General features: G+C 36.3%; 1 long non-coding RNA gene across 2 annotated transcripts; it reads left to right on the plus strand.

Annotated features, from left to right (window-relative positions):
* Window positions 1–3,223: 3,223 nt before the first annotated feature.
* Window positions 3,224–19,485, plus strand: LOC121823655 (uncharacterized). Of its 2 annotated transcripts, none has more exons than XR_013045729.1 (3): window positions 3,224–3,392; window positions 4,587–4,647; window positions 19,392–19,485. It is a non-coding gene; the product is annotated as an uncharacterized LOC121823655 (long non-coding RNA). The 2 variants fall into 2 exon arrangements; XR_006065151.2 differs by lacking the exon at window positions 19,392–19,485 and adding an exon at window positions 8,051–8,264.
* Window positions 19,486–19,965: the final 480 nt, after the last annotated feature.

Consider the following 19,965-nt stretch of genomic DNA (forward strand, 5'->3'; position numbering starts at 1 on the left):
TGGGTGTAAAGTGAAGAGCTGAATGGCAGCCATGCTGACTGCATGAGGGGATATCTCATAGCAGTTTTCATATGCATTTTTCTGATGTTTGCTGATGTTAAAAGTTTTAAAAATAGTTATTAGCCATCTGTGCTTCCTTTTTTCTCTTTCTTAATTTATTTATTTAAAAAAGTTTTTTTTTTTTAATTTCACATACCAGTCACAGTTCCTCCTCCCTCCCTTTCTCCTGCTCTCCACTTCCCCCACTCCCACCCCTAACCACTCCTCAGAGAAGATAAAGCCTCTCTTGGGGAATCAGCAAGGTCTAGAATACTAAGTTGAGGTAGGATCAAGCCTCCTCTCCTTGTGTCAAGGCTGAGCAAGATATCCCATCCTAGGGAATGTGTTGCAAAACATGTGCTTCTTCCAAACTATCTGTCCCATTACCTACATATTGGCTAGCAGTTTTATTTCTTAGTATTTACTTTTTACACTTCTTTGTAATTTCTCAATATCAGCCCCTTCTCTTAAGGACAGCTCATAAAGAATATCTCCAAGTGAAAGGGTTCTACTAACTGTTTCTTTATCTGTTCAGGAATATTTCGATTTCAAGTAGTCCTATCTGTTGATTCTTGGAGCTGGGTCCTGGGCTACTGGAGTTTGGCTCAAGAAGATCCTGCCTATTTTTTTGGTGTCTTCCAGAGCATTGCCTATGTTTTCCTCTTGTGGTATCAGCATTTCATGTGATAAATTTTTGATCTTCTTCAAATTGATTTTTTGTAGAAGGTGAAAGGAATGGTAGGCTCTAATTTTTTTCCTGTGCATAGATATATATCCAGCTATGTTTGTACCACTTGTAGACTAGGCTATCTTTTTTTCCACTGCCTATTTCTGTCATCTTTGTCAAGAATTAGGTGTACATGGATTTTTCCATTTATTTCCAGGTCCTCCATTAAGATGCACTGAACTGCGTGTGCTTGTGCCATTTAAGGTTGTCATCATTACTATAGCTCTGTAATGTAATGAAGTCAGATATTAGGTCCCTCAGGCTGTGTTCTTTCCTCTCAGGATTGATTTAGCTATTTGTGGTTCTTTATAAATTTTTGGATTTTTTTAGATGTATTAAATTTGACATCAGAATTTTGATGGATATTTCATTAAATCCATAGTGGGCTTAAATAATCTAACTCATTAACTTAAATCACTGTTCATATTTGTACTAAAAAAAAAGTTTTTGTCATGAGTGGCATCCTCTAAGATGTGAAGTTTATATTATTCTGGTTGCTTCATTTAGGTCCCCATTCACCCTTGTGGTGAGCATAGATCGCCATGCATCAATAACCATCCAAAGTGTTGTAAGGATGGTAGATTTCAGAGTTAATAATGCTAAACAGGCAAAAGCATCATGGCTATTTCACTGAGGCTAATATACAGTCAATAAGAAGCACCATTATTTAGGTAGCACTAAGGAAGAAGAGATGATGCCATTGAAAGCAATTTCCACTTCTTGCATATAGTTTCACTTTGGAGAGTATTTACTGTAAGAGAGACCATAGATGGTATACCATTATGATCTTGTTTGCTTAAAAAGCATATGTGAACTGTAGCTGTTAAAATGCCATTAAAACTTTTTCATAGTCTCTAGTCTGAAACTTTTCAACTTAACAGTTTAAGTATATAGGTATGTATGTTTGTGTGTGTGAATGTTTTCCACGCATTATCCTCTAACATAAATATATACCACATTATAATGTATAAATAAATGTATACAGAGTTTATGTAATTTCCTTTTTTGCTCTACTGTATTTATTTTCCCATACGGCTTCTCTAACATCTATTTTCAGAAATCAAATTGTACTAATTTAGGAGAGATTGTTTACATAGCAAGTATTTTATACTGACAACCTTTACTAAAGTAAGAAAATAAAATAGTATTTTGGTGCTTCATTTCAAAAACATTTGGCTACTATAATGAATATGAGTAGGGCAAATTTATGATGGACTCTGGAAATGTACTTTTTATTCTGAGTTTTGTGTTATAATGTTTCCCAGACTTGTCCTCACCCTAATCCTTGGAACCTGTGACTGAGTTGTAGTGTGCAGCTAGAGAGAATTGAGGGTGCAAATAGATGATGCTCACTAATTACCTAAGACTGACTGAGATGAGGGGACTGTCATAAAAATTATAACTGAGCACAAAGCAGTCATAAATATCCTTTCAAGAAAGATTAACTTCATACTTTCATAAAGAATCGTGTTAATAATTAGTAGGCATCTACTATCTTAGTTTCATAAAACCAAGTTTGTTTATTTATTGGTTGATTGGTTAGTTTCACAATTTTTTGGTGAAGAAAGTGGCTTGATATAGTCAAGTCCTAGTGAGTAGAACATTTTACTCCCAGGAGTTTATACTTTTAAAAAAATTCTATCATGTTGGCAGGCTGGAAACCTTTCTTACTACAATTGAAAAGGAGGGATACACACAAATATTTCTGAGAGTACTCTTGATTGGATGAATCACAAATTGGTTAATCTGTCAGGCTACCTTTCAAGAGACTAGAGGATAATATTACCATGAACTTATTCAGCAAGAACTATTGCTAGTAATCAGATACCAAGCCACTTTCTGACAGTGGTAATTAATAATGCAGGTTTGTTTGTTGGCTGGCTAAATTATCAGACTGTGTGCTTTCTATTTCAAAGGCATCTTTTAGACGAATAAACATGAAACAGCCTATCACAGAGTGTGTCATCCAACACCACACAATCTAATGATTTGTGGAAAGAAGATTCTCACTCGTCTTAAAAATTAATTTTGCTTGTAAACTCCGTTAAAAAAGATAGACATGGAATGAGAGGTGAGGAAATACTGCATTAGTTTTGAAAGCTTTCATTTCATGTGTTGTCAAAGGGGCTAGGAACGTACTAAGCAATAGAAATATTTAATTCAACTCAAGAAAGCAATCTCGCTGGAAATTAGCTTCTACCTCTTCTCTCATTAGCAGTCTGTGTCATCACAATGATATGTGCCTTCAGACTCAAAGATGAGGAGAGAGAAAGAGACTAGCCATCCGCTAAAATCCTCACTGACCAAGCACAGCAGTGAATATCCATATAAACCCCCTAAGTGGGGCCAAGGTTGGGGGTTGCAGAAGTGAGTCCCAGAAGTGAATTTCTAGCTGTGTGTATGTGCCTCCTAGCAACTGTTTCCGTAGTTACGCAAAACATTGCACTGTCTCTCCACCTTTGTTTCCCCTCTCATTAAGCATAATTTTACTCAACAGCAAAGACTAATAAAGCAGAACCTTTTCATGAACTCTGGATTTCTGTGAATGCCTTTGGCATTTTCTCAGTATAGCCAGCTTCTATAACAATTGCACATTCATAGTGAGCAATCTGAGTGGCTAAAAAAGGTAATTATTTCTTTTTTTATTATTATTACAGTGGGTCAATTAAGGGAAATGTAGAACTGCAGCTTTTACAGATTTACTATAGAATCCAGTAGAAGGCCACATTGACCTGTCATATCTAAAAATTCATTCGGTACATCATAATATATTATACTAGAAGTAATAAGAGCTGTCTAGAAGGAAATAGTTTCATTTCTGGACTTTTAAAGTGGTAAAGATACGTGGTTCACTGTTATGTGGTAAAATAATCTGTTTAATACATAGTCTGTGTCATATAACTCATAGATTTAACAACAAATATATGTATATTTATACCATATATGTAAAAATAGACACAAATATATATATACATATATACATATACATATACAAATACATACACGCACACACATGCACACACACACACATATGCCCCCTTATTCACAAAGGTGTTTCCCCAAACCCCTAGTGGATGCTTGAAATCATGGACAAATGTAAACCCTATGCATAATAAATATACATACAAATATTAGAATATGTATTCTAATAAATTATATACATATACATTATGCATGATATACATTATGTATAATATATCATTTATTAGACATATATCCTAATGAATTTTGCATAATAAAAGGCTGACACCAATAATTGAAACTGTCTCTGATCCTTTCTGTTCATGCAAGAAATAAGTCAGTGATCAATATTTTCCTATTGCCTAATTTCATGTTTCTTCTCTAAACTCTTCACTCTTTGTTGAACATAATGTGTTCTGACCCTCATACATTTTGTCATTGACAGTCCCAAACAGTTCTGAGTCAGGAAGCACTTGATGTGTAGGACCCACTGCCATGGTAAGAGTTTGTGTACACCATGACAGTTTTTTTTTTTTTTTTTCACTCCTGAACTCTCCTCTTGGCAACTGCGTTTTATCAACACTAACTTGCTCCATGTTGCATAATTTAAAGTCTTCCTACTTGGGAGGTGACTTCTATCTAGTTCAATATCCTATGCTAGATTTGTTTCTGGATTACAATAGTTTAATATTCTGCCTTCTTCAGGGTGATATCTAAGTAAATCCCAACAAGGCTCAGCAGAAAGCATAATGGTAGACCCAAGAGTAACAAAAACAGCAATTAATTGTTTTGTGCCCTCATTGCCAAGCACTGTAATAAGTTCATTCATGTTCTTAGTTTGTTTCTGTCCTCTCCTCAGGAACCACTCACTTTTGTTCGTATCAATAGTCTCAAAGGGAAGACAATGGAGATTTAGTCAGGTAAAATTACCTACTCTGATTGCACAGCATGAAACAACTGACTCAGCATCAAAGTCCAAAACTTAAAATTCCAGATCACTTGTCTTGAACGTCAGTGTTATGCTTCCAGTCTCTTTTAATTCCCAAGCCTAGTTTTAATTAGTCATGTTGGATGCTTTGGCAATCTAATGATGTAGATTCCGAGACAATAAACTCATTGTTAGTTGAATCATGGTGTGGATTCCATCTAGTATATTTCAGCATATCAAATTTGCATATCAAATTTGACTGATACTCAATTTCCAGTCACCTTAGCTTTCAAGAAACCATTGGAGCTGAAGGATATGTTAGTATTATCCAATCTTTATATATAATATGCATATATAACAGGATCATTTTGACTCCATATTCCACAGAGTTAAAATTTGTCAACATTTAACTTTTAAAAGTGGAAGAAAAGTTAGAACCATAACAAATAAGTGATTATTGAGCCATGCTATTTGTTTATGATGAGTTAACATGAAAATAGTTTTTGTTACTGTTAAAATGATTCTGTCCAAACCATATTCCATGGTACAGAACATGTAATAATAATGATCAATGCTCCTACCTGGCTATGGGTAGATTCAGATTTGTGAAAGTTTTATCATTCTTGTAAATTCTTTTTTAAAGAACTGGCCTTTGTATTCAGTGAAGTGATATTTGGGAAACAATTTTGCAGCTCTGTTTCTCAGCTCCTTCCCCCTACTGGAAGTGTAGCTTTTAGGGCACATGTGAAATATTGGACTTGATTCTCATTATCACCTGCTAATTACCTACTGTGAAGAATGTGTTACCTGATAATTGACACATTGTAAAACATTGATCTATAATTTCCCTGAAAAACACAGGGATCAGTTTGAATGTCTTGTTTTAGTGACTAGGTTTTCACAAGACAGGGAAGTGTTTTAGGGCCAGCCAAAGGCCAAGAAAAATTCCTTATGCCAGAAAATAATACTTAGAGTCCTCATCCATTTTTCTTCTATGTATGACCGTGGCAGCTGATAACTTTTACATGGAAACACCAACAATGCAGTTAATTAAATAAATACATTCTAAGAAAATATTATGTCTCTTATGTCCTAATAGTCATAAGACTCTTTGTACTGAAAATATTTATGCCTCAATTAGCATGTAGTACAATTTCACATGCTTATAGTGAAAATTATTTGCTAAAGCCTGCCTATTTTATAAGCACTCAACTCCAAAAAGGCAGTAGCAACTTTAGAAAATCGTATCCTGCTTTTAAAATAAAAAAGGATCAAATCTATTTTAATAAAAATGTAAAGATTTGGAGATTATTAATTATACACTTAAACCATAAAACTTAGATTGCAGCATTTAAAGCAGTAAAAGTGCTATAATAATTATTGGAAAAAACAAAGATAAATTGCATTTAAGTTTGTATGGTTTTACTAATTTTCAGTCATGATTTATCCAGTTACTAAAGGTAGAGCTATAGCAATAAACAAAGGCCTTAGCCAAAATTCCTCATTATTTTTTATCAACTCAATGATTTAAATGTCTGAAATCTTGGAATAAACATCAGTCTTCCAACCAGAATATATGCCAAAGTTATCTGAATGAAAGAACATCCAACCCAGGACAACAGAAAACAAACTTCTTAAGTGCCACACTGAAACTTGGGGCTGTTGTTCCACTCTCGTCATCTGGTGGACGTGTATATTTATTTCAGGGTTAGATTCAGAACCTGCTTACAAAGATGACTGGGACCTTCAATGAATGTAAGAGGAAATTTCTTGCCAATTACAAATATATTCATTTCATAAAAATCTTTAAATGCTTTATGATTTGGTCATCACCCCCTATGTATAGGTGTTTTCAAGTCTACCCAATCTAAAATTATTCAGACAAGTGATCTTTCTGTTGTTACATTTTAATGTGTATTGGCATGGCCGTTTGTTGGAGAGCAACTTGATTGTTCATGCAAAATTTGAGATTTGATTTGTTTGGGTGGCTTGATCTGTTAGTGGGGCCCCTGGTAATGGGATCAGGACTTATCTATCGCAGGTGTATGAAGGCTTTTTGGAGCCCATTCCCTATAGTGGTATATCTTGCTTAGCCTTGATGCAGGGGTAGGGGGCTTGGTTCTGCCTCAACTTGGCATAGCAGACTTTGTTGACTCCACAAGGGAGACCTTACCCCCTCTGAGGAGTGGTTGAAAGTGGAATGGGAAAAGGTGGAGGTGTGGGAGAAGGGGACAGAGGGGGGAGTGAGGTTGGTATGTAAAATGAAAAAAGAGGAAAAATATAAATAAATAGATAAATTTAATAAAAACTGTGGCCCCAAGTTCATAACCAATGTTAATGCTGCAGACTGTATCATGCACAAGTGAGATGATCTGCTTCAGAAGACTAGCTTAAGGCAGGAGCAACAGAGTGTTGAGCATTCTAATTGCTAACTCGGTTTTGAGATCTTGATTACTCAGCTTTGGGATTATTGTCAGACTTGCTTTCAGTTAAACTGGCATGGTGCTTCAAAGTAGAAAACTTAAAAATTCACTACATCAATTCTTGAAATAAATTGAGGTTTGTTTTACAAACAGAATCATGAGCCAAAGAGAAATTTTTATATAGTTAAAGAGTAGAAATAACAGGTTCTGGAGAAGTCTTGTTTGTTTCTGTGTATTTTTTACATATGAAGCAACATCATTAGTGTTGTGTGTTTTATTTTTTTAACAATACTTCTTGAAAAATCTATGAGGTTCCCTAGGGACCAGTAAATACTTTGGCACTACATAGCAAAACAGTGTATGAGCTACTTACTGTTAGTCATACTAACCAACTCACTTAGGTTGCATAAGAAATGTATTTTTAAATAAAGTATGCAGATTACTATGTTAGTTTATTTTTCAGTTGATAAATTGACTTGAAATTATTGGAGTGAAATCACCGTTATACAAATTGGTATAAGAAATATAAATTCAAGATTTTATTTTGAGCTCCAAGTTTGAACCTTGTTGCCCTTGGGATGCTTATCTTTAGGTAATATTTTCCTTTTTTTTTAAACTACATTTTAATTTATGTGTAAGCATAATGTTTTCTGAAATGATATATATTTAGAGGAATATTTCATAGTAGATACTGTATTAACAAAAACGTTAATAAGGATAGGACAGAATGGATTTTAAAAATCAACATTTTCATAAAAGCTACTGGGCTGAAAAAGTAGGGTTAGAATTCTCTAGGTCTTCAGCCACCACCAATCTTCTCTTTGCATATTCCATGAAAGTCAAAATTCTGTAAAATGGACATGTAGGATTCAGAGATGCGCACACACTATTCACTAAGGACTCTGCCTTCAGCTGAAAAGTATTCCCACTTTTGTCTTGACTTCTTTTGCTGGGGAATGCAATCTCCTGAAGGCCTGGAAATGTCAACAACAAGAACAAAACGCTACCTACCTGCAATGCATAGAAACTGAACAGCGGTGAGAGCTTCGGAGGTCCTCATGTGCTCAGCAGAGGCTCCTGGACCACATCTGCACTGCAATGTCTCCTTTTCCCAGCATCATTTCCCTCACTTCCTTTCACAGGCATTGATCTCAAGGGTACTTCCTGTAAATTTTGACCACTAAGCTTTGAAAATGGTAAGTTTTCCAGATAACCCTTCCTCCAACTTGAGAGAGTACAAAAGAGATAACATCAGCAGGGCGGTCAGGAACTTCAGAAATTCTATTTGTTGATGAGCTACACAAACATGCTTACTTATACGATAGCATTTGAATCTTATTTTATCACAAAGATGTATGAAATAAATTAGTATATTAACTATCATGCCAATCAGGGCATTCAGCCCCAATCTCATTATGCCTTACCTTAATGGCTATATCTCATTAGATGAATTTAAATTAAGTCAAGGAATAGAAAGCAGAGTTCACAGAAAGACTAAATCACAACTTCAGTGGAAATGATATATTCCATGAGCCTCTTGGGTGGCTAACAATGTACAGCTGTGCATTTTCTCGAACTCCATCCTTTAAAATTGGCATTGATAGCTGTAGTTATAACAAGGAACGGCTTACATGAAGTTTGTGGTGGAAATACACTCACCTCACACACACACACACACACACACACACACACACACACACATAAGTAAAATGCTTTTGTAGAGGAATTGATAGGTGCCCTAATGAAACTAACAGAGGAACACAACAAGATGTAGGAAGACCATTCTATTCAGTGTCCACTTGAGCATGCACCAGTCACATGGTCTTGCTCCTCTTTCACCCTTCTTCTGTAGTTCAACGTGGCTTCTTTTGGCCACTTGTTCTGAACAGGATATTTGCCACAGAAGGAAGAGAATAAGTTTACCTGGGGTGAAGTGTCTCCACTCACTCTACTTGATGCAGGCCAGGTACTACTGCTTACCATAACAACCAAGTTGATTGCTCCACTAAAGAAAGGAATCACTGGCCATGGTTTACACTGTGTGACCATTTAATGGCCAAATGCTTCTTTGACTGGACTGCAAGCTAATAAAATTCAGCTGATGTAGATATCGTTCTATATAAATAAAACACTGATGGCCAGTGACCAGACAGGAAGTATAGGTGGGACAAGGAGAGAGGAGAATTGGGGAAACAGGAAGAAGCGGGAGAGACACTGCAACCACGACCAGGACAAGCAGCATGTGACGACGCCAGTAAGCCACCAGCCACATGGCAAGGTATAGATTTATAGAAATGGGTTAATTTAAGATATAAGAACAGTTAGCAAGAAGCCTGCCACAGCCATACAGTTTATAAGTAATATAAGCGTCTGAGTGATTATTTTATACTTGGATTGTGGGACTGCAGGGCTTGGTGGAACCTGGAGAGAAGCCCTCCAGCAACATTCAGCTTTGTCATTTTCGGTCAGTTTCTAATCCTAGTACCCAAGAGCAGCATCCGAACCAGAGCACAAACTTAATCAGCTGTGTGCTAGGGAGTAAAGTAAGGAACTAATAAGGAAACTCCAAGTAGTTTATCTGGTACCAGCCTAAAAAGAGGTTTATTTGGGGGTAAATTACAACCAATAAAGGGGTCTGTTAGAGGGTCTGGGAGAGGTGAGGTGCCGTCCAGCATGGTTCTCTGGAGAACTCTGACTCGGTCTGCAATCCAGCATCCTGGATCATGAGGTGCCAAGAGGGCTGGCATGTAAGCATCTTGGGTCTTAAGGGCTCCCATCTGGGCCCTGCTCTAGGGGCAGATAATAAATAGGCTTGCATGGCAGTTACCAGATGCCTTACTAGGGGCCATGCTTCAAGGTCAAAGCTGGATCTACCCACTACAAGGGAGTTTGTTAAATACCTGTAATACAAAACAATAAAGCAATATTAAAAGAGTCAGCCAGACTATGCACTTCTCTGTAGCCACAGTGCTCTTGGTGCAGAGACAGGAGGATCTCTGCAAGTTCATGAGTCAATCTGTCCATATTTCAAGTTTCCAGACCAAAAATCAAAATAAAGGCAGGGGGCTGCACAGTCTCAAAAAGCAAGCAAGCAAACAAACAAACAAACAAAAGCCAACAACTCTAACAACAAACACCCAAGGGTTATACCTCAATGGCCCATGGTATGTATATAGGGTGAATTACTACATCACAACAGACCTAAGGAGAATGATAAGCACTTGGTATTCACTATGAATTATTGTTAGGTTAGATTTTAATACTTCTCTTTAATATTAATTTGTTTGGTTTTCCAAACACTCTTTTCTTTTAAACAGGCTATCAGTCTGTAACTCTTGCTGGTTTGCAGGTGAACTGACGAGGAATCACTTGCTCTGCTCTGCTTCCCCAGGGCTGGCATTTAAAGCATGTGCCACTGTGCCACACCCAAACTACAAACTCTTAATTAAATTATATAACTATAATTGCAATTCAATGTTTCACTAGTGCCATAAAGTCCCTGCTTACCTTCTCTGTAGTTCATTATTTACTTACTCCATTTGGGCAGGTGTCCGAATTAGCAGTGGTTCAGGCAATTAAAGATGTATAAACTTACCCTTCAGATTTTAATTATTGTTTTATTGAGAGAAAATATAAATCAGTCATCTTTTTCTTTTCAATTGGATGTGGAAAAATATGCTGTTTTTAGGCTGCATAAATAAAATGAATTATGAAATTATCAGTTTTATATTTGTGTAGGAAGCATAAAATACAGAAGCTGCCAACCAGAGACATAAGTTATGAACTTTAATTTGTCCTACCTCCTTTCACTTGGTTTTTCTATGGTTTTTCGAGACAAGATTTCTCTGTGTAGCTTTGTGCCTTTCCTGGCACTCACTTTATAGACCAGGCTGGCTTTGAACTCACAGAGATCTTGCTTGCCTCTGCCTCCCGAGTGCTGGGATTGAAAGAGTGCGCCATCACCGCCTGGCTACCTCCTTTCACTTGTACACTGACTATATCTTTCAATGACCATGTCTTAGACATATTAGGTTTGTTATAGAACATACTTGGTTTTTTTTTTCACCTAAGAGCCAAGCACACTTTGTTCTTCACCATGTATACATACCAAGAAACATAGAATTATTATAGTATCATTCCAGATTGTAATATTTTCAATATAGTTCTCAAAGATTTTTTGTTGTTGTTTCCTAAGTCATCTTGGAAGTAAACTGTCTTTTTCTTTTCGTTTCTCTTGTTTTTGTGTGTGGTGTATGAAGAATCGGATGCAGTGCCTCTTTCATGCTACACATAAGGAGTTGGACCCATGCTCTGAATTCTTTCATTAGTGTCCAGCTGCAACCCTGCTCTGAAATTTTCTGTTTTCAAATGCCCAATGTAAACAAGCAAACAAACAAGGAGATTTTAAAGATACATGGTTTCTGTCGTGTGAGCATAGAACCTGTATAGAACATCTGTTTTTTCTTTTGACTGAAACTTAGACAATTGTGACTTCTTACAATGGCGAAACAAGCTTCCTTCAGAGGAAGAAACAGATGAGTGGATTGATTAATTTGATGAATAGGATTAGAAACTGAATGACAAAACATCACATAAAACTCAAGTCTAAATTGCTTACCCAGACCTGTGATGTAACTGAGCATCCAAAAGTGCTTACTGAGCAAGCATGAAGACTTTTGAGTTTGATCTCAGGGGAAAAAATGATTTAAAAAAAAGACAGACTCAGTGGTTCACATCTATAATCCCAGCACCCAGCAGTGAAAACCACAAAATGAGAGGAGGGAATTGGAGAACAACAGAGAAACCCAGGCCAGTAAGTTTAGTGTATTCAGCCTGGCAGAAGCAACAGAAACCTTGACTCTTCCACAACATGCTAATGGTGATTGTTGATGATGGTGGTGGTGGTGGTGATGATGATGATGATGATGATGATGATGATAAGGTTATATTTTTCCAAAGCTTTATTAATATGACAAGTATTCCATTCCATTTTTCCCTGAAAAAAAAAATCTTGAGATATTTGAGGAAAACTTTCTATACTCGATGTAAAACAAAATGAACAATTTGAGATAGGTAACCAGTTCCTTTGAGGAAGTATGATAGATTGTATTGTACTCCTCTTTTTTTGAAGCATTACTTGTATTCCGTGCTCTGTCCTCTAGGTGAGAAACAAGCACACTGGGAATTTATGAAAGCATCACTTCATTCTTTACGACTAACCTAAATTTAAGTGATATTTGGGTCTTTGCAATCATATGAAATTTGTCTGGATCTCAAGATCATTGTATGGAGAAACTCTGAAATGACAAAAAAAAAAGAAACACACACACACACACACACACACACACACACACACACACACACCCCACAATGTGTATACACTTTGCTTTTTACTCACGGTTCAATGTCCCATTAATGCTCTATTGAGGGGCAATATTGGATGCTTTGCATTCTTCTAGATCTTTAAAGTTATTTAGCATATTTGGAACACTTTCAGACTTTTTGGGTAAGTTTCTTGTAACTTGTGAGGATTGATAGCTTCAGAGACACAAGCTATCATGCTGTCTCTATTGCTTATCCATTGAGAAGTGATCATTCAGAAACCAGTTATCCTCGCCACTGACCTGAGAAAACTGTTTACAGAACTGAGTCCAAGAATGAGGGCTTAATAGCAGGTCAGCAACTCTTTTCTTTTGAGAATTCAGCTTAAGCCCTATTTTCTAGACATTGACTCAGTTTGAGAACATTAGTGTCCTGAAAGCTCCACTTAATATTTAAATCATCTGAAAATCCATCTCAATGCACCAAAAATATCTGACTTAAAGGACATTCACTAGGTAATGTGGGGAAAAGTGAATATCTCAATAATTGCATTGAATTATATGTACTGCTACAGAAATTTTGATACAGTTCTAATAGGTTTTTAAAGTCTTTTTTTAAAAAGTATGCTTGTATAATTCATTGTGTCTAAAACTGGCAGTTTTATGCTTTTTTGTTTTTGTTTACTTTTGAGATTGCAAATTAATTAAACCGTTTTCCTTTTCCTTCCTCAAAACTGCCCCTTAAAGTCTCATCCCTGGCATGGCAATAGAATACCAGCTGCACCCTTCTTTCCCCTCTGCCCAAATCTCCTGTGGATTCCATGGTTCATCCCCTTCTAACCTTTGTCCTCTGACAGGGTCCCTTTATCCCAGCCCCCAACTCTAGAAGGCACCCTCTGCCAACCCAGAGGCCACCTCTGTCAGAAAACCAAGTAGACTGTCCTCAGACTTTCTCTTCTCTCCCTGGTCTCCCAGATCCAATCCCACAGTTTCAATCCCAGCACTGCAACAGAAAAGGAGCTATAGTCTCCCTCAGCATGACTCCATGGCCCACTCACATCACAGTCAATCAATACCCTCTAACCTCTCTACCCCACTTGGTCTCCCAATTCCAGGCCCCAACTCCAGCGGGCAACCCCTGCTAACCCACGGTCCACTCCTACCAATGCAACAAGCAGGATGAAGCCAGACCCACACCTCTCCTACTGCTCCTAAGATCCAATCCCTCCGGTCTCAAACTCAGCTCTGTAACTGGAAACCAGCTGCTGCCTCCCATTCTTATCTGACCCCATCCCCAACAGATCATAAAGCTCCTCTTCCCCCAAACTTCCTTTCCCCCAACTCATCCAGTTATTCTGGCCTCCAACACCAGGAGACATTCACTGGGAACACACCAGCCAAGCAGAACAGGGAAATAAGCAAGTGAACTGAAGACCTTCACCTCTCCGCCTTCTCCAAATCCAGTCTTCCACTCTTGTCCCCAGCACTGTAACACAACACCAGCTGCAGCCTTCCACCCTGCTCTGCCCACATCTCCTGTGGAAACCACAGACTATTCCAGCCTTATCTTGCCTTACCCCCTCCCCCATGACTCAATTGCTTTATCACAGCCCCTAAATTCAGGAGACATGCCCTGCTAACCCACAGGTTATGCCTGCCAGAAAACCAGGTAGGCTACCCACAGATCTTCTCTTCTCTCTCTGTTCCCTGAAATTCAATTCCTCAGTCTCATCTCCAGTTTTGTAGCAGAAAATATGTGGTAGACTTCCATACCCCTACCCCTCTGTTCCTATCTCCTATGGACCCCACAGATCTTCTTCCCCTTTTAACCTCCCTCCCCCAATTCATTGTTTTGTCCCAGATCCCAACCCTAGCCAACCCAAGAGCTACTCCTCCCAGGTCAACAAGTAGGCAGAAAGCAGACCCATACCTCTCCTACTGCACCTGAGATCCAATACCTGAATTATCATCCCACTCTGGTCCCTTCTTCCTTTTAACCCCATCCCAATGGATCATAAAGACCTTTGCCCCAAACCTTTCCAACTCATCCCAGTATCCAAGCCTCCACCACCAATAGGCATTCCCTGTGAACACTCAAACCGAGCAAGCCAGTAAAACAGGGAACTCAGAGCCATTACACTCTAGAAACCAAGGAATAGAATTCTCATGGAACAATGACAAACCCACCAATCAGCACCTAGATTTATAATCACTATAACCCAGATGTTTAGATACCAGCCTATGAACAAAATTAATTACAGCCAGGGCAATATATCTCTGCTAGAGCCCAGCTAGCCTACTGTAGCAGGCCCTGAATATTCCAACATAGATTAAGCACAAGAAAAAGACCTTAAAACTAACTATACAAAGATGATATAGGTCCTTATAGAAGAAATGAATAAATTACTTACAGAAGTTCAGAAAAATGAAAAACATTTGTAGGAAATGAATAAATCCCTTAAGAAAAGCCAAGAAAAAATTAGTTAAAAAAACAAATGAAACTGTTCAAGACCTGAAAAGGAAATAGAACCAATAAAGAAAACATAAACTGAGGAAATTCTGAAAATTAAAAATTTAGGAATTCCAAGAAGAACTAGAGAGGCAAGCTTTACCAACAGAATGCAAAAGATGGAAGAAAGAATCTCAAGCACTGAAGATATGATAGAAGAAATGAATACATCTGTCAAAGAAAATATTATATCAAAATTAAAAAAAGAAAAACTTCCTGACACAAAATATCCAGGGATTCTGGGATACTGTGAAAAGACCAAACCTAAGAGCAGATGCAGAGTCTGACAGCTAGACATTAAGCAGAAAGAGAATCTAAATGGGAAGTCTCCATCATAGCCTCAGATATCAGGGAATCCTGCAGAAGAAGAGACAGAACGATTGTAGGAGCCAGAGGGGATTGAGGACACCAGGAGAACAAGGTTCACTGTGTCAACTAAATAAGTCACATATGAGCTTGCAGAGATGGAAGCAGCAAGTCCAGGGCCTCCATGGATCTACATCCTGTCCCCTGCATATATAGTATAGCTATTAGCTACAGGCAGAGTTTTCCTGTCCCAACCACCAGCTTCCAAATAACCAAACAAAGACTTATATTTTATTATAAATGCTCAGCTAATAGCTCAGGCTTATTACTAACTAGTTCTAACCACTTCAATTAACCCATTTCTATCAATCTATGTACTGCCACATGGATTGTGGCTTTACCTGTCTTCCAGCCTGTCTTGCTCCCTCTTCCTCTCTTGGTGACTCTTCCAACTCCACCCTCTTTCTTCCCAGAATTCTCCTAGTCTAACTCTTCTGCCTAATGTCTCCTGCTCAGCTATAGGGCAGTCAGCTCTTTGTGAATCAATGAAAGAAAGACATATTTACACTGTACAAAGTTTGTTCCACAGCAATTATTACTTTTATGAGACATAGTATTTTTATGAGACTCTGACTGTGACCGTGAGTGGGTAGGGCTCTGACTCTTTTTGTCTACTATTGGGATTCTCCTCTTCCTCTTGAATTGATGTGTCCAACTTCAATATGATAGTATTTGCTTCATCTTCTTATATTTTATTTTGTCATATTTGGTTTTTATGTCTTAGAAGTGTGTTACTATCTAGTGAGAGACAGAAAGGGAGCAGATGAGGAGAAGGGGAAGTGGACAGGAACTAGGAGTAGATGGGGAATAGTCAAGATGTACTGTATTAGAAAATAATCTATTTTCAGTAAAAGAATAATAAAAAACCTTATTGCATTATTGTATATATATATTATATATATATATATATATATATATATATATATAATATATATATACAATATAACTTGCTGAGCCAATGTAATGTTACTTGTATGCATGTTTTCAGGGCTGACCATTTGGCACTGAACAACCAATTGGCATGCTCTTCCCTGAAGAGGGCCACCTCTCCCTTTCCCAGGTTTATTTGTCTGCCCATAGTTCTTTGTGTAGGGTGGAGACTGTGTGGAATATTCCATATTTAACATGTTCATTTCTGTCATCCTCTTTGAGTTCACATTTGTGTGTCATGCTGGTGAAGCTTGACAAGTATAACTTCTGATGTTACTAGGAGACATATTTTCCCAGCAAAACCCCTGATGCTCTAACCCTTACAAACTTGGCAGGCCTTAATGTTTTAAGACATTCCAAATGACTATTTTAATGTGATTCATTCATCCAAATAATAATTAATTGGTGAATTTTCCTTAAATTATTTTATTTCATAGTGATAGTTTCTTTCAAGTCTATCATGTTTTTGTTTTTGTCTTGGTTATTTATCATATTCAACCCCTGATATCCTTCTATCCTCATCCCTCCTCTATTCTCCCCACACTCTGCTTTTTTATTCTTCCTCAGGCATAAGGAGGTAAGAGTTTTAGGGTTTAAACTCTATACATTAATCTGAAAGAAGACTACTGTGAAAATACGTGTGTGTGTGTGTTTCAAGACAGGGTTTTTCTGTGTACCCCTGCTGTCCTGGCACTCACTCTGTAGACCAATTATTCACTCTTTAGGATAACTTGAAAAGTTCTGAGAAGACATGAATAAAGGATTTACACTTATAATAGCATATTGACAAGTACTAAATGTAACCTTTATTGGACCAGTAAAGTATAAAAACAAAACAAGGTATCTATTATTTGTCACTGACTTCTCAGTTTGTCTCAGATTTATATATTTAATATCCATACTTTATAGAAAGGAATTTGAAATTTTCTCTAGTGCTTACAATATACAAATTACTCCTTCAAAGGGCTGGTTTAAAAGTACTTACATTTTCTACGCTGTTCTAAACCATGTCCATTTGAAATAATCTTTAAATTTCCAAAGCATGAATGATATACAGAATACCCAAAAGTAATTTTTTGACACAGTTAGGATTATTTACTTACAATTATAAAAGGATTCTCTCCAACATTTAGATATCAAAAGAAAATATCCAATACACAAAAATATGTATAGAGTCAAATCATCACTTCAATTTTCAAATAGTCACCATGAATGCCCATCACGTATACCATTTTAAAATCAAATTTTTAAAATCATTTTAAATTCCTAGTTTATTTTACTGTGAAATTGTTCACCTTTATTAGCTAACAGAAAATATAACTAAATAGGCAGGGGATAAAAATTTTCATGCAAGAGACAGAAAAAGAAGCCAATATTTTAGAAATGTAGGAAATGGATAGTTCATAGATAATTGATGTAAATTGACACTGTTTTCTCAAAGGACAACTTAGTACAGCACTCATCAAAATTTTAAACTGGCATTTGCACTCAGTATTTTCACTTCTAGAATTATCCTACAGAAAACCACATATTCAAAGGAAAGTACAATGTTATACCCAATAAAAAATGAGAAATAAATAAATGTAGTAAAATAATAAGTGAATTAGGATATGTCAAAATAAACCTTTGCTGAAAGCAAAGTAAATCTTTATTAATGACTTTGCAGCAATTCTCAGTACATGTTACAGTAGCAAAACTCACAGAATGACACATTTAATGTATTATTTATCATCAAATGAGTCTATAAAAGGACATAAATGTACAAATATCAAAGAAATTATACACATATATAAAAGGCATCAAGGTTTAGCTACAATAAAGTTAAAGGTACTATGAAGGATCTAGAAAATATATGACTGGGTTGGAACTCTTAATACTCTTGCATCAGTACCAGAGATTCCAGGCATGGACCACTAGGCCCAGCAATGTCTATTTTCTATATTTCTTCTTTCAAATTAAAACAAAATGAAAAGAAAAAAATTCTTCTGTTTTGGATTACTCTTCAATTATATAGTGTTCAAACACTTGAGTAAAAGACTAGCTTTTCTATCTTTACAAACTCCATGCATATATTCAAATCATTTTAAAATAACTTTTTTAATAACTTATAAAGAAAATAGTTGCATAACTTCCTCCCTTCTTCTTTCCTCTGATCATTCCTGTTTGTTCCCACCTCTTTGGTCTTGCCTGAATATATGATCCATTTTTGTTTCTACATTTATGTAACCACATGACTGCCTGTGAGAAGAACAGCAAAATTATCACACATACGATGGCCCCAAACACAAAATGAGCTGACACAATTCTAGATGCCAGAATTATGAAATCAATTTAGTATTTACATTTTATAATTGACAAAATGTGTGTTTATGAGGTAGATGAGACAGATAAATTTTTAGCAAACAAGAATTTCTAGCTATTCTGTTTTCATCAGCAAGACATAAGTTAACTAAAGAGTTATCAATGTTGCTATCAAAATCGCCTTAACTTCTTGACATAAATGTTAATACTTAAAAATATATTTAAGAATCTACCTAAATCAGTCAATGTTTGTAGAGTGTCACTACTCTGGAAACAGCCTTTCAATTGCAAGATCTTTTGACAGCTTTCACTACAGTTTATGACTGACTGACTGTACAGTTCATCAGTAATTTTGATGGAATGAGGATCAGTTAAGGAAATAATTTGATAATTGCTCACTGTGCAATTCTTGCCACTAGATATACTAAGTTATATTTTGATTGGCATACACTTCATTTGGATTACATGTGTCTATGTGTCCTATTGGTCTTCAAAAATAAGTTCACTGTCAAACTTGTTTTGTTATTTGAAATGGAGCTAAATTATATCAGAACTCTTTAGTATAGCACAGAATATTAGGGGAAAGAATTCAAACCCATACTTACACCAACACTCCTAATCTGTATGACTATAATAACTAAGGACATTAATAATTTTTAGATGATTTGATTGCTCTTAAAACATAAATAAATGCCATCTTAAAACCTAACATATATAAACAAATATAATCTTATACAAATAACATTACACTTTAAAATATAGGAAATAAGATCAATGCTGATTTTCATTTTGCATTAAATGAACAAGAGCAAAGGATTCAAGTGGAAAAGTTTTGTGCACACTTAACATAATGCTTTCATAGTTCAAGATGTCTTTCCCTCCACAGGCTAAATGGGGTCCTTAGAGCATTTATTATGAGAATAAAGTGTCAATCAAACATTTAATAATGAACCTCAGAAGGAACTAATGAGAACGAAATTTCAAGGTGAGATTTTATCTTTGCTTTTATATAATTCTTAAAATTTCATTTTTGATAGTTTAAATCAGTATAATATATACATATAATATATATATATATAATTATATTTTGATATTTCCAAGTATTTCTAGGATAGTACTTCCTAGGTTAGCACATCATTCATACAAAATCTATGAGAAGATGGAGTAAAATCATTTAATACTAAATAAGGACATAATCTGTCCAAGTCCTCGGCATAAATCTTTAACCAAAAAGAATACAGCATCCATGGATAAGCCCCTCCCCAGTGATCTTTAATATATGTTAGGTCAACAGAAGAAAACAGAATAGAGAAGAACAGAAGTTGGGAGGTTCTAGTATAGTTGTGCACTCTTCAATATCTTGCTAGCAAAACTGAACAATTCAGCTTCCTTAGGTTTTCATGTGCTGACATTTATAAAGTTCTGCTATTGTCACGGAGATCCACTCCATCTAAAATGCC

The sequence above is a fragment of the Peromyscus maniculatus genome, chromosome 18 (assembly GCF_049852395.1).
Source record: "Peromyscus maniculatus bairdii isolate BWxNUB_F1_BW_parent chromosome 18, HU_Pman_BW_mat_3.1, whole genome shotgun sequence".
Taxonomy (NCBI): domain Eukaryota; kingdom Metazoa; phylum Chordata; class Mammalia; order Rodentia; family Cricetidae; genus Peromyscus; species Peromyscus maniculatus.